This window comes from Scophthalmus maximus, chromosome 9, assembly GCF_022379125.1.
Source record: "Scophthalmus maximus strain ysfricsl-2021 chromosome 9, ASM2237912v1, whole genome shotgun sequence".
Taxonomy (NCBI): domain Eukaryota; kingdom Metazoa; phylum Chordata; class Actinopteri; order Pleuronectiformes; family Scophthalmidae; genus Scophthalmus; species Scophthalmus maximus.
Genome location: NC_061523.1, coordinates 25,372,501 through 25,383,648, shown reverse-complemented (window position 1 = coordinate 25,383,648; position 11,148 = coordinate 25,372,501). Strand labels below are relative to the sequence as shown.

Below are 11,148 nucleotides of genomic sequence, written 5' to 3'. Positions count from 1 at the left end.
TCTCGCTGTCTGACGGGAGGAACTTTTTCTTCGATTCTTTGGGCTTTTTACCTCTGCACAACTTTTACATATAAAAAACCTAGAACAAACTGGAAGAAAGGCTAAAATTGCAAAAGCAGAACATGTCTACTATAAGTAATCCCCTAAATATACATTTTGGACATGTTGCGTCCAATTCATGTTAAGAATATGATGGAAAACCATCACTCACTGATCCCTCGGTCAGAGGGAAAAACATGCTACTGGAGAACTGGAATCAGATAGCAGCTCCCGAAGCTCATAACAAGATTCATTCAAGATTCTGCTAAAGATTGGTGGAACACGAGCTGAGGGAGCGACGGGAAGGACGGGGGAGGAAGTATCCACGAAGACCAAGATCTGTTAAGGCAGCACAGATTGGTTTGATGTACGTGTGTGTGGTTATAGCTTCTATGCTCCTCCTATTCACAGACGAAGAACATGTTCATGTTGCCATCATCACATCGGAGCTGCGTCTTAGACAGTTTGCTGCTTTAAAAAGAAAATGAGTCTCCGGGTCTCAACGCTCTTTTTCCCCACAAGTCATCTCTACATAAAAGCTACATAGATATATACAGCGACGTAATCGGACTGAAACACAGAGCTCACAAAATATAAATATACAAATCTTTCTGTTTTTATGAAGCCACTCAAACGTGTCTTTTCCTCAAATGAGAACACCGCCTCCATCGAAGGTGCTGCTCCCCAGGCTAAAGAAAAGTTTCCATGGATGTTTTTCTATGTACAATAAATCACAGTCACATCTCTACCGTTTGGGGAATATTCATCTCATGAGAATTCTCACCATATGTCCCTCGTGTCATATACAATAAACCGCTGGACGAGTGAGCGAGTAAGTGGAGTTCATTTGATACGGCGTCTTTACTTAGCATCAAACATCCAACATGTAACTTATGACCATAAACGATTTGGTGATATTTTATTTCTTCCTGTTCGCGTTAATGGCTCAAACAGTCGGAATCAACCAGATTTAAATGATGATAAAAGGATTAATATGATAAATATAGAAGATCAAAAATGGAATCATCTTGTCGGACAGACGACAAACTTACTTACTTGAAGCTTATCACCAGTCATTGAGGAAGAGGAGCTCACGTCTTCCTGTTCAAACAGCACATGATGCTGAGTTGTGCAGGTAAACTCTGCAACTGAGTACATGTGTACATCAATGAAAAGAAAGGCCCAAAAATGACGGGGAAGAGATTGTTCTCACTTTGTGTCCTGGTGAGTTCTACGCAGGAGGCAGAACAGTTCGCTCGCTCCACCGGTTTCATACGGCGTCTGAAATCGTCGCAGCGTGAAAATATGATCTCAATGTAATTTCTACATTCCGTAGGGGAACAGCCCGGTCGGCTCGGACTAAACTGGGACAGCGAGCATTTGCATATTTTGAAGACTCAGGAGAAAGTTTTTTTTAATTGTTGCCAGAATCCGTGTTAAAGAACAAGTTTAAATATGAATCCATTTCCTTTTAATCATCAAATGTTTCGGCCTCATCTTTGCTGTACTACTGTACCATACTGTACAGAAACATTGTGGTACAAGTGCCACGAAGGGGCTTTTTAATTTTATTAGATTTAGCTTGTTATCTAGCATCAGCTGGGTTTCATCAGTTGAAACACTTCAAAAACGTCTTTCTAACACAATTTCGATGACCCGCTGACCTCTGCTCAAGTTCCTTCATAAAACAATACGTCTGTACTTTATACATTATGTAACGTTTCTCCCTCAAAGTTTTCACGGCGTCTTTACTGTCGAGAGCAGCTCACCGGCTCCGGCTCCAGGTTCTGATTTATGAGCCATAACTGTGACTCGTGCAAAGTCTACTTTGTATTCTTCTTCCACATGCAACCGGACCAGGACCGGGACTTTCACCACTTTGGCGTTTTAGCATTTTCAGAAAACACAGTATAATTCACTCACTGTCTGGGTTTGCCCGAGGGCCCGGTTGTCAATCGTCCAACGGGCCCGTTACTACAATCTGCATGTGGCCCGTCTCAGGCTCAGGCTTTCAGACGGCAACGATCCACCTGCGAACACCGGGATCATGGATAATAACAACTCCAGGAGGCCGTGGACACTTCTGGTGTAAAAGAAAAATGGCACTTTGTAGAGAATAAGCCCTTTTGAACACTGATTTGGTCGCCACCCCCCTTGACTGGCTGCTGTTTTGATTGACTGCGGCCCGAGCCAATGACAAGCATTGACGGACGAGGACCTATTGAAATATAAGTAATTATTATTATCATTATGCAAACTAATCGTTAATTTGAGGGGCTAATCCTGCTGGGAAAGTTGTCAAAATCTGCACAGAACCACATTTATCCCAGCTTAAACTCTGATGTATATTTATTTAGTATTATGCATTTAATTTTTTTTCATTTTTTAAGGGGGCGATTACGACTGTCTGAACAATCTCAGGTGAAGTGTTGGTCGAATGTGTGCAGTTAAAAGTCTGCTGTCGTGATATAATAAAACCAAACTTATAACAAAAACAGAACGTATTGTCTGCAACTTCTTCCTTTTATTCTCCTGACATTTGGTCGATTATTGTAGAATCATAGAGCGATGCGGCTTTTCTTTGTTGTTGAGGGAAAAGCTCAGTTGTTTGGATAAACTTCATCGTAACCCCTCGATGTGTTTATCCCTCGGACGTAGTCGCCGGGTTCTGGAAAGTGTCTGAAGCCTGTGTTCTCTGTACTGACCAGCAGAGGGCGACTCTGAAAGACTCTAAAACATTTCTTTCCTGAAGGGTGTATGGTTCAATCTCTAGTTTCAAGTCTCGATGTTCATTTTGTACATTATGGTCCAATTTACAGCACCTAATGTGTTGATACAGTGTGATTGACAGCCGGTAGCGTCCAATCAGTGCATGGTTGCAGTTGTAGGTGGACGAGCTCTCAGTCAGGCCACACCCACCAACATGGCGCTGGTTAAAGATGTGAAACTCGGAGCTTCAACACCGCGGCTCACACAGCGACGGGTGACGTCGCGGTGGATCAACTGATCCACACGTTGTGAGCTGACGAGTCACATGGTCGCGGTCTGATAAACATCCGTCGTGTGATGTAGCCAAACTTATAAGATCCATTAAAACGCTCAGCGTCTTCTCAGCTCAAGGGTTCAACATGCCGACCACGACACACAGACCTCGTTTGAGTACGATCAGGGACGAGGGTTTTTTCTCCGCTGTCTCCTTTTCTAATTAAATAACCCGAACAGGTCGTCAGCCTCGTCTCTTCCTCGTCTTGTCCTCGTCTCTTCCTCGTCTCGTCCTCGTCTCGTCCTCGTCTCTTCCTCGTCTCTTCCTCGTCTCGTCCTTGTCTCGTCCTCGTCTCTTCCTCGTCTCTTCCTCGTCTCGTCCTCGTCTCTTCCTCGTCTTGTCCTCGTCTCTTCCTCGTCTCGTCCTCGTCTCGTCCTCGTCTCTTCCTCGTCTCTTCCTCGTCTCGTCCTCGTCTCGTCCTCGTCTCTTCCTCGTCTCTTCCTCGTCTCGTCCTCGTCTCTTCCTCGTCTTGTCCTCGTCTCTTCCTCGTCTCTTCCTCGTCTCGTCCTCGTCTCGTCCTCGTCTCTTCCTCGTCTCGTCCTTGTCTCGTCCTCGTCTCTTCCTCGTCTCGTCCTCGTCTCTTCCTCGTCCTCGCGAGGCCTCGTCTCGTCCTCGTCTCTTCCTCGTCTCTTCCTCGTCCTCGCGAGGCCTCGTCTCGTCCTCGTCTCTTCCTTGTCTCTTCCTCGTCTCTTCCTCGCCTCTTCCTCGTCGAGGCCTCGTCTCTTCCTCGTCTCTTCCTCGTCTCGTCCTCGTCTCTTCCTCGCCTCGTCCTTGTCTCGTCCTCGCGAGGCCTCGTCTCGTCCTCGTCTCTTCCTCGTCTTGTCCTTGTCTCTTCCTCGTCTCTTCCTTGTCGAGGCCTCATCTCTTCCTCACGAGGCCTCGTCTCTTCCTCGTCTCGTCCTCGTCTTTTCCTTGTCTCTTCCTTGTCTCATCCTCATCTCTTACTCGTCTTGTCCTCGTCTCTTCCTCGTCCTCGCGAGGCCTCGTCTCGTCCTCGGCTCTTCCTCGTCTTGTCCTCGTCTCTTCCTCGTCCTCGCGAGGCCTCGTCTCGTCCTCGGCTCTTCCTCGTCTCGTCCTCGTCTCTTCCTCGTCTCTTCCTCGTCCTCGCGAGGCCTCGTCTCTTCCTTGTCTCTTCCTCGTCTTGTCCTCGTCTCTTCCTTGTCTCTTCCTCGTCTCGTCCTCATCTCTTCCTCGTCTTGTCCTCGTCTCTTCCTCGTCTTGTCCTCGTCTTGTCCTCGTCTCTTCCTCGCCTGAGCAACACGACGAAGGGATTAGAAACCCTGAGGGGAGGGGAGGGGGCTCGGATGAGCTCCAAGAGGAAACAGAAATCCTTTGAGTGAAGTCGGAGCTTTCAGGGCGAAGTGACAAGCTCCGTTATCGACGGCAGGATGATCAACATCTCTCTGATCTTTAATTAGCCTTTTATCAGAAGTGTCACTTAGCAACAGAAGAGGAACAGTCACACACGCTTCCCGCTCGCTGAAAGAGAAGCCGCTCAATGTTTCCAAAACATGAAAATACCCATTTTGTTCTGTCAAAAAAAAAACTGAGGAGTTTTATAAAAGTTATTTTTGGGACACATTCACGCCGAAGGCTGCGAACAGAAAAGAACAAATCAAAGAAATGGATGCGTGGAAGTCGCACAGACGCCATCTCTCCCGGTCAGAAATGAGCCAAGTGTCATTTCAAAACCTCTGTCAGATGCTGATTCTGCATTTCTTCCTGCAACAACGTGCAGAGACTCAGATTCAGTCAGTGGCCGCGTGTGAGGAAGACTTCAGGAGGCAGGAGACATGTCCAGAGACGACGTCCGTTGACATGCGAGGCGGCGGCGTCCCGCAGGGTCGCGGCGTGTACGAGGCGGCGTGACCACGGACTGTACGCGCTGCAGTTGGTTAGTCTGTGTTATTGGCTGTGCGGCTTTCTCTGAAGTCACCGTGGTGCTGTGATGAAAGGACGTCGTCATATTCATAACACATCCTCTCATTCAGATTGTCTTTTTTTTATTAACTTAATGAACAAGTCATTCATTTTTCATTTGATGCAATTTGTGCATTATTTGTTAAAAATTTGGCAAACTTAAAACTAAAAATGTAAAAAAAATACAAGAGTCTGTGTCAGAAGCAGAAGTCATCAATTCTGAATTTAATTATTTTTTTTGGTTGCTAAGATTATTTGTTTTTGACATTTTAATTGCTGTTTTCATGGATAAAAATGATTCGTTGTATTTGTTGTATTTGTCTGTAAATCCTGCGATTAAATACCAGACAATCAGAACCAGGTATTACATTGTACGCTGTACAGTCGGGTCCAGGTTGTGTCAGTGGTTTTAATAAAGATTCACATGTTATATCCAGATGATTCTTTATGTTTGTCTCTTTAAACAGCACTTTGAGATGAGGTCTGTGTTGAAAAGTATTTACTAAGTTTTTGATCCAGAAATACCAGAGTGATGTCAGTGAAGGTGACTGCGTCTCGTCTGTGGCGGTTTCAGACCCGGAGCCGCACGGCATTCTGGGCTTTTAGTTTGAAGGCTCCAGTGGATAGAAACTGGTTTGGAACATCAGTGCAAAGTGGCAGGTTCTTTGTTTCTGAACTTGAAAACATCATTATTCTCTTTGTTACAGCAGCTGAGAGTTAAAACGTTTTCATAAAACCATTTTTCCCTCTGGAGTCAAACGCTTCACGCTCTTAACGCCTCAGGTGATGTTTTTTAAAGAAAAGCCCGGGAGACGCCGGATGAGACTCTTTGTGTTTGTAGTAATCTCACTCAAGAGCAAAGAATTCAGCAAACACACAGTTGACCTCCAGTTGACCTCCAGCCGACCTCCAGCTGACCTCCAGTTGACCTCCAGTTGACCTCCAGCTGACCTCCAGCCGACCTCCAGCCGACCTCCAGCTGAACTCCAGCTGACCTCCAGTTGACCTCCAGCCGACCTCCAGCTGACCTCCAGTTGACCTCCAGCTGACCTCCAGCCGACCTCCAGCCGACCTTCCTCCGCGGTCTCTCTCCCGTCTGAACGACCCCTCGGAATCTCTCCGATGGATTCCAACTGGAGCGCTCACATCCATTCTTATTCCTTTTTCTTGTTCTGATGTGTTTGGTGCGTCTCCAAAAGAAACGCCGATCCTCACACTTCTCCGGCTCATTTAATTTCATGAAACCCGGCGAGCTCGGGCTTTCCTGAATTTGAGAGAGTTGGAGAGCGAAGACACGCACACGCACACACACACACGCACACGCACACACACACACACACTGCAGCTGTGAAAGTGGGAGGCGGCTGAAATGCAAAGTAAAAACAAACTATGCAGGATATAGAAAAAAGGAATCATAATTCTGTCTACATTTATGAAAAAACAACAACAAAGATGTTTGTTTTTTTCCTGATCTGAGTTTATATTCTGTAGTTTGTGTTTTAGCAGCTTTTCGTGACCTCTCACTCTGCAGCGAAAACGACAACGACAAAACACCAGAGGAAAGTTGACGATCAAGAGTTTTCTTAATTTTTTTTTCTAATTAAAAATGAAAATAGTTTTTGTTTTTAGCTTTTTGTTGAGGAAAAAAAAAACAAAGGTCAGGAGGTTAAGAATGATTTACTTAATATGTAATATATATATATATATTTATGGATTTTTAGATAATTTTAGTGAAACAAACTGATCAGGCAGACAAACCAGAGAAAACCAATCTAAGTGTCCGTCACTTTAATTTTCAGTTTATCTCTAATCGTGCAGAATCATGATCCACACGTTTCACAGTTTCCTGATTTTAGAAAAACAAAACAATATTCATATTTAATTTAACAACAAAAATCTGCTATTTTTATTTTGGAAAAATAATAAATACCATGAAAAAATTGTGCATTACAATTCTCATGCTTATACTTTCCCCCCCAAAATATGACTTTCCATTCGTAAACTGAAAAACTAACTAAACTAAAACTGAAAAAAAATATCACCAAAAAGGATTGGAATGGCATCATTATATCATGTTTTATCGAGGAAATATGTAAATTATAGTTTAATCTTAATCTTTAATCTTAAATGCTGGACATAATGTGCATTGGAAAAATAAATAACATCAAAATTCACCTAAAAGAAAATCCCCCAAACATCCACAGGTCATTGATGGGAGGAATTATCAGGAATTATATCTTATGAAATATTGTATCAACTTCCTCAAATCACAAAAAAAGTGCATGTGCTTCAATTATGGAAGAGGGCACGGTTTGACAAACACAGGCAAACGTAGAAGGATTTTTAAAAAATAAAGAAAGAAACATAGAAAAATATAATTGTCCATATATGAGAAAAAGGAAATTATTTACTTAAACAAAAAAAATTGTCTATTGTTTGATGCTGAAAATATTAGCAATATCAAGAATATATATATATATATATATATATATATATATATATATATATATATATATATATAACGGTCGACCACTGAGGCAGCCTCAAATACTTGAATGGAAAAAGGTTCTTCATAAGCTTCGTATCTTAAATTCATCGGACAGCGCCGCCGTCGTGTCCTTGTGGTGATGAGGGGAAGTGCAGCAGCAGCAGCAGCAGCAGCAGCAGCTCGGGTCAGTTTCCATTGTGTCATCGTCAGGTAGCGACACCATGAATATGACGACACAGAGAAAAATATTTTCATGAGTCAAGCGGTGACTGAAAGAGGCCGATGGACGAATTGGAAGAAAAAACTTCAGACAGCATGAACGTGAATCTGCTCTCGATGGAGTGGATTTAGACGAAAGGGAAATTAACAAATTTGTTTTCTTTCACGGTGATTTGTTTTCTGTCCGGTCTTTGGTTTCTCTTTTTTAGTTTACAGGAAGAGAAATAGTTGAACACTGGAGACGAACCAGCAGCTTTCAGCCACTAGGTGTCCGAGTGAGTGAGCGATGGTTCGTACCGAAAATGAGCCGCACAAGAACAAGAGAAGAGTCTGCGTGCGATGTCGCAGCACGTGTTCCCCCTTCACGCTTTCCTGCTTCCTGTTTGGTTCTCGAAAGATCTCCACCTATTGGTCGATGACAATGTTGTCGTCACCATCTGCGTGAGCGAAGACTAAAAACGTACGATAAGACCAAATATTGCATTGTTCTACAGTATGTTGTTGTATGACCTGCATTTTTGAATGAAGTATATATACATGCAATATATATATATCCATATTTATGTATTTAATGTAATAATATGATATTGTACAGTTGGGGCAGGTCTATGTGAGCACTATGCTTCTGCCTGCTCCTTCTCCAACGCATCCTTGTTCTGTTCTTTGATGGAATCAGAGTGATTCAAATCGGTTTGTGTCTTTGTCATTATATCTGATTTTTGTCGTTCAAATCAAACATGGTTGATTTCACCGGAACGTCAAGACGAGAAAAACAAGAAATAAAGAGAGGAGCTAAAATAATGAAGAGCTCTTACAGCAGGTTTGTATGGAGCGATACAACCATCAATCTTTCTTTCCGTCCTCAATGTACATATGTATTTTTTGGCAGCAGAGACGTGGAGACGATATGAGGCTCATAAACGTATGTATCTGGAGTAACACCAGAGCTGGTGTCGTGTGTCTGGATGGTTTTGTCGTATCGAAACCGCGATTTTCCCCAAAGAATCTGGGTCAATGGGCTCGTTCGAGAATCAGCGCTCGGCGCCGCTGTCGTCTAATTAACTTCACAGACGCTTCACTTCCTGTTTCTGTGCCCGACACCGTGTTCACATTTTATGGACTTGAGGAAAGGTTTCAAAGCTCGTGTGATAATAATAAAGCAGCCAACTGGTGTTTTTTAAAATGACTTTCAACAACAATTATCTGAGCCCATAAAGGGAGAACAGGTTCGTCCTCGTGTGTATCGACAGACAGAAATTTGATGAATTTAAATTGGGAGGTAGGTCGTACGTGTCAGCGGACAGCTTTTGATGGGTTTTTAATTTATATTCTCAAAAAGGTAAAAGTCTAATGAAAACAAAGAAAAAAAACTGCTCTTTCTTTTACTTTAAACATCTAAAAAGAGAGAAATTCGTTACTTGTCCCACCGGTGATCCTGAGGGCCGAGGAAAGTCCAACCTTTACAATGTCTGTGATTTGTTCGGCTCTCGATGAAGACGCTTCCTAATTCTTTCACGTATTCAAGCGGCAACATGGAACATGGAACTGGTGACGTTCAGCCTCCAGGGACGAGTCCTCGCTTTTGATTGGCTGCAAGTCAAAAGGACGAGAAGCACGAGGGGACGATGTCTGACAGGAAGTTAACTATGACGCAAGGTATGGAAGGTGTCATGGGTACAGGAAAACAGTCGGTTGCTTTGGAAAAAAACATCTCTTCTACATTCTTTAGCGAGTCGTAGCCTCAGAGGGCCGGAGGAGACGGGATGGAGCGTGGGATGATGGGAAACAGCTGGTTCGTACAGCAAATCCGTATGAAAACATATAATCACACACACAAACACACCGTCAACATGCACCTGGTCGTCTGACACCATCGCGTCGCCTGCAGGTTTGATTATGAGCCACTTGTGCGTCTCACAGTGTGGAAACTGAAAAAGGGGGAAACACTGATGCAGATGAGGAACTCCGTAATAACGCACCGCCACAGACTCGGCCTCGCGGCAAGACACTTCTCCTTTAGCAGCTCAGCCAGGATTCAGCAAAGCTGCAAAAGCTTCGACAAACGAAAAGGTTCTTTTCGGCTTCGCGTCGGCGCTACGATGTGACGTCTAACGAAAATAGATATATTGTTCTAAACTCGGCCTCTTTTTCGTGGATAACACTTGTTTTTACGAGGAACAACCCTCGAACATTTTGTTCTTGACAAACGACAAGGGAAGGGAAGGGGAGGGGAGGGTAGGGAAGGGGAGGGGAGGGAAGGGTAGGGTAGGGAAGGGAAGGGAAGGGAAGGGGAGGGAAGGGGAGGGAAGGGTAGGGTAGGGAAGGGAAGGGAAGGAGAGGGGAGGGAAGGGAAGGGGAGGGGAGGGGAGGGGAGGGAGGGGGGGGGAGGGAAGGGGAGGGAAGGGAAGGGTAGGGTAGGGAAGGGAAGGGGAGGGAAGGGAAGGGTAGGGTAGGGAAGGGGAGGGGAGGGAAGGGGAGGGGAGGGGAGGGGAGGGAAGGGAAGGGAAGGAGAGGGAAGGGGAGGGGAGGGGAGGGGAGGGGAGGGGAGGGAAGGGAAGGGGAGGGGAGGGGAGGGAAGGGAAGGGAAGGGGAGGGGAGGGAAGGGAAGGGGAGGGGAGGGAGGGGAGGGGAGGGTAGGGGAGGGAAGGAGAGGGAAGGGGAGGGGAGGGGAGGGGAGGGGAGGGGAGGGAAGGGGAGGGGAGGGGAGGGAAGGGAAGGGAAGGGGAGGGGAGGGAAGGGAAGGGGAGGGGAGGGAGGGGAGGGGAGGGGAGGGAAGGGGAGGGAAGGGAAGGGAAGGGAAGGGGAGGGGAGGGAGGGGAGGGGAGGGTAGGGGAGGGAAGGGGAGGGAAGGGAAGGGAAGGGAAGGGAAGGGGAGGGGAGGGAAGGGAAGGGGAGGGGGGGGAGGGGAGGGGAGGGAAGGGTAGGGAAGGGTAGGGTAGGGAAGGGGAGGGTAGGGGAGGGGAGGGAAGGGTAGGGTAGGGAAGGGGAGGGGAGGGGAGGGGAGGGGAGGGGAGGGGAGGGAAGGGTAGGGTAGGGAAGGGAAGGGGAGGGGAGGGGAGGGAAGGGTAGGGGAGGGGAGGGTAGGGGAGGGGAGGGGAGGGTAGGGGAGGGGAGGGGAGGGAAGGGGAGGGAAGGGAAGGGGAGGGAAGGGTAGGGTAGGGAAGGGGAGGGGAGGGAAGGGTAGGGTAGGGGAGGGGAGGGGAGGGGAGGGAAGGGAAGGGGAGGGGAGGGGAGGGGAGGGAAGGGTAGGGTAGGGAAGGGGAGGGGAGGGGAGGGAAGGGTAGGGTAGGGAAGGGGAGGGGAGGGGAGGGGAGGGAAGGGAAGGGAAGGGAAGGGGAGGGGAGCCTCAGGTACAATTGTCAGACATAGGTCCACTTTGTGTAATATCAAATAGCTTTGGCAACGTGATTCACTTCCCCGCCCGACACAGAGTCATTCA

General features: G+C 46.4%; 1 protein-coding gene across 8 annotated transcripts in view; it reads right to left on the bottom strand.

Moving 5' to 3' along the window:
• Positions 1–11,002: 11,002 nt before the first annotated feature.
• The window catches only part of htr4 (5-hydroxytryptamine receptor 4), a 93,006-nt gene continuing 92,860 nt past the window's right edge, over positions 11,003–11,148 (bottom strand). For all 8 annotated transcript variants that reach the window (XM_035649722.2, XM_035649715.2, XM_035649717.2 and 5 more), the window contains one exon: positions 11,003–11,148. This exon is cut by the window's right edge and continues 407 nt beyond it. The gene's annotated coding sequence lies outside the window, so the exon portion shown is untranslated.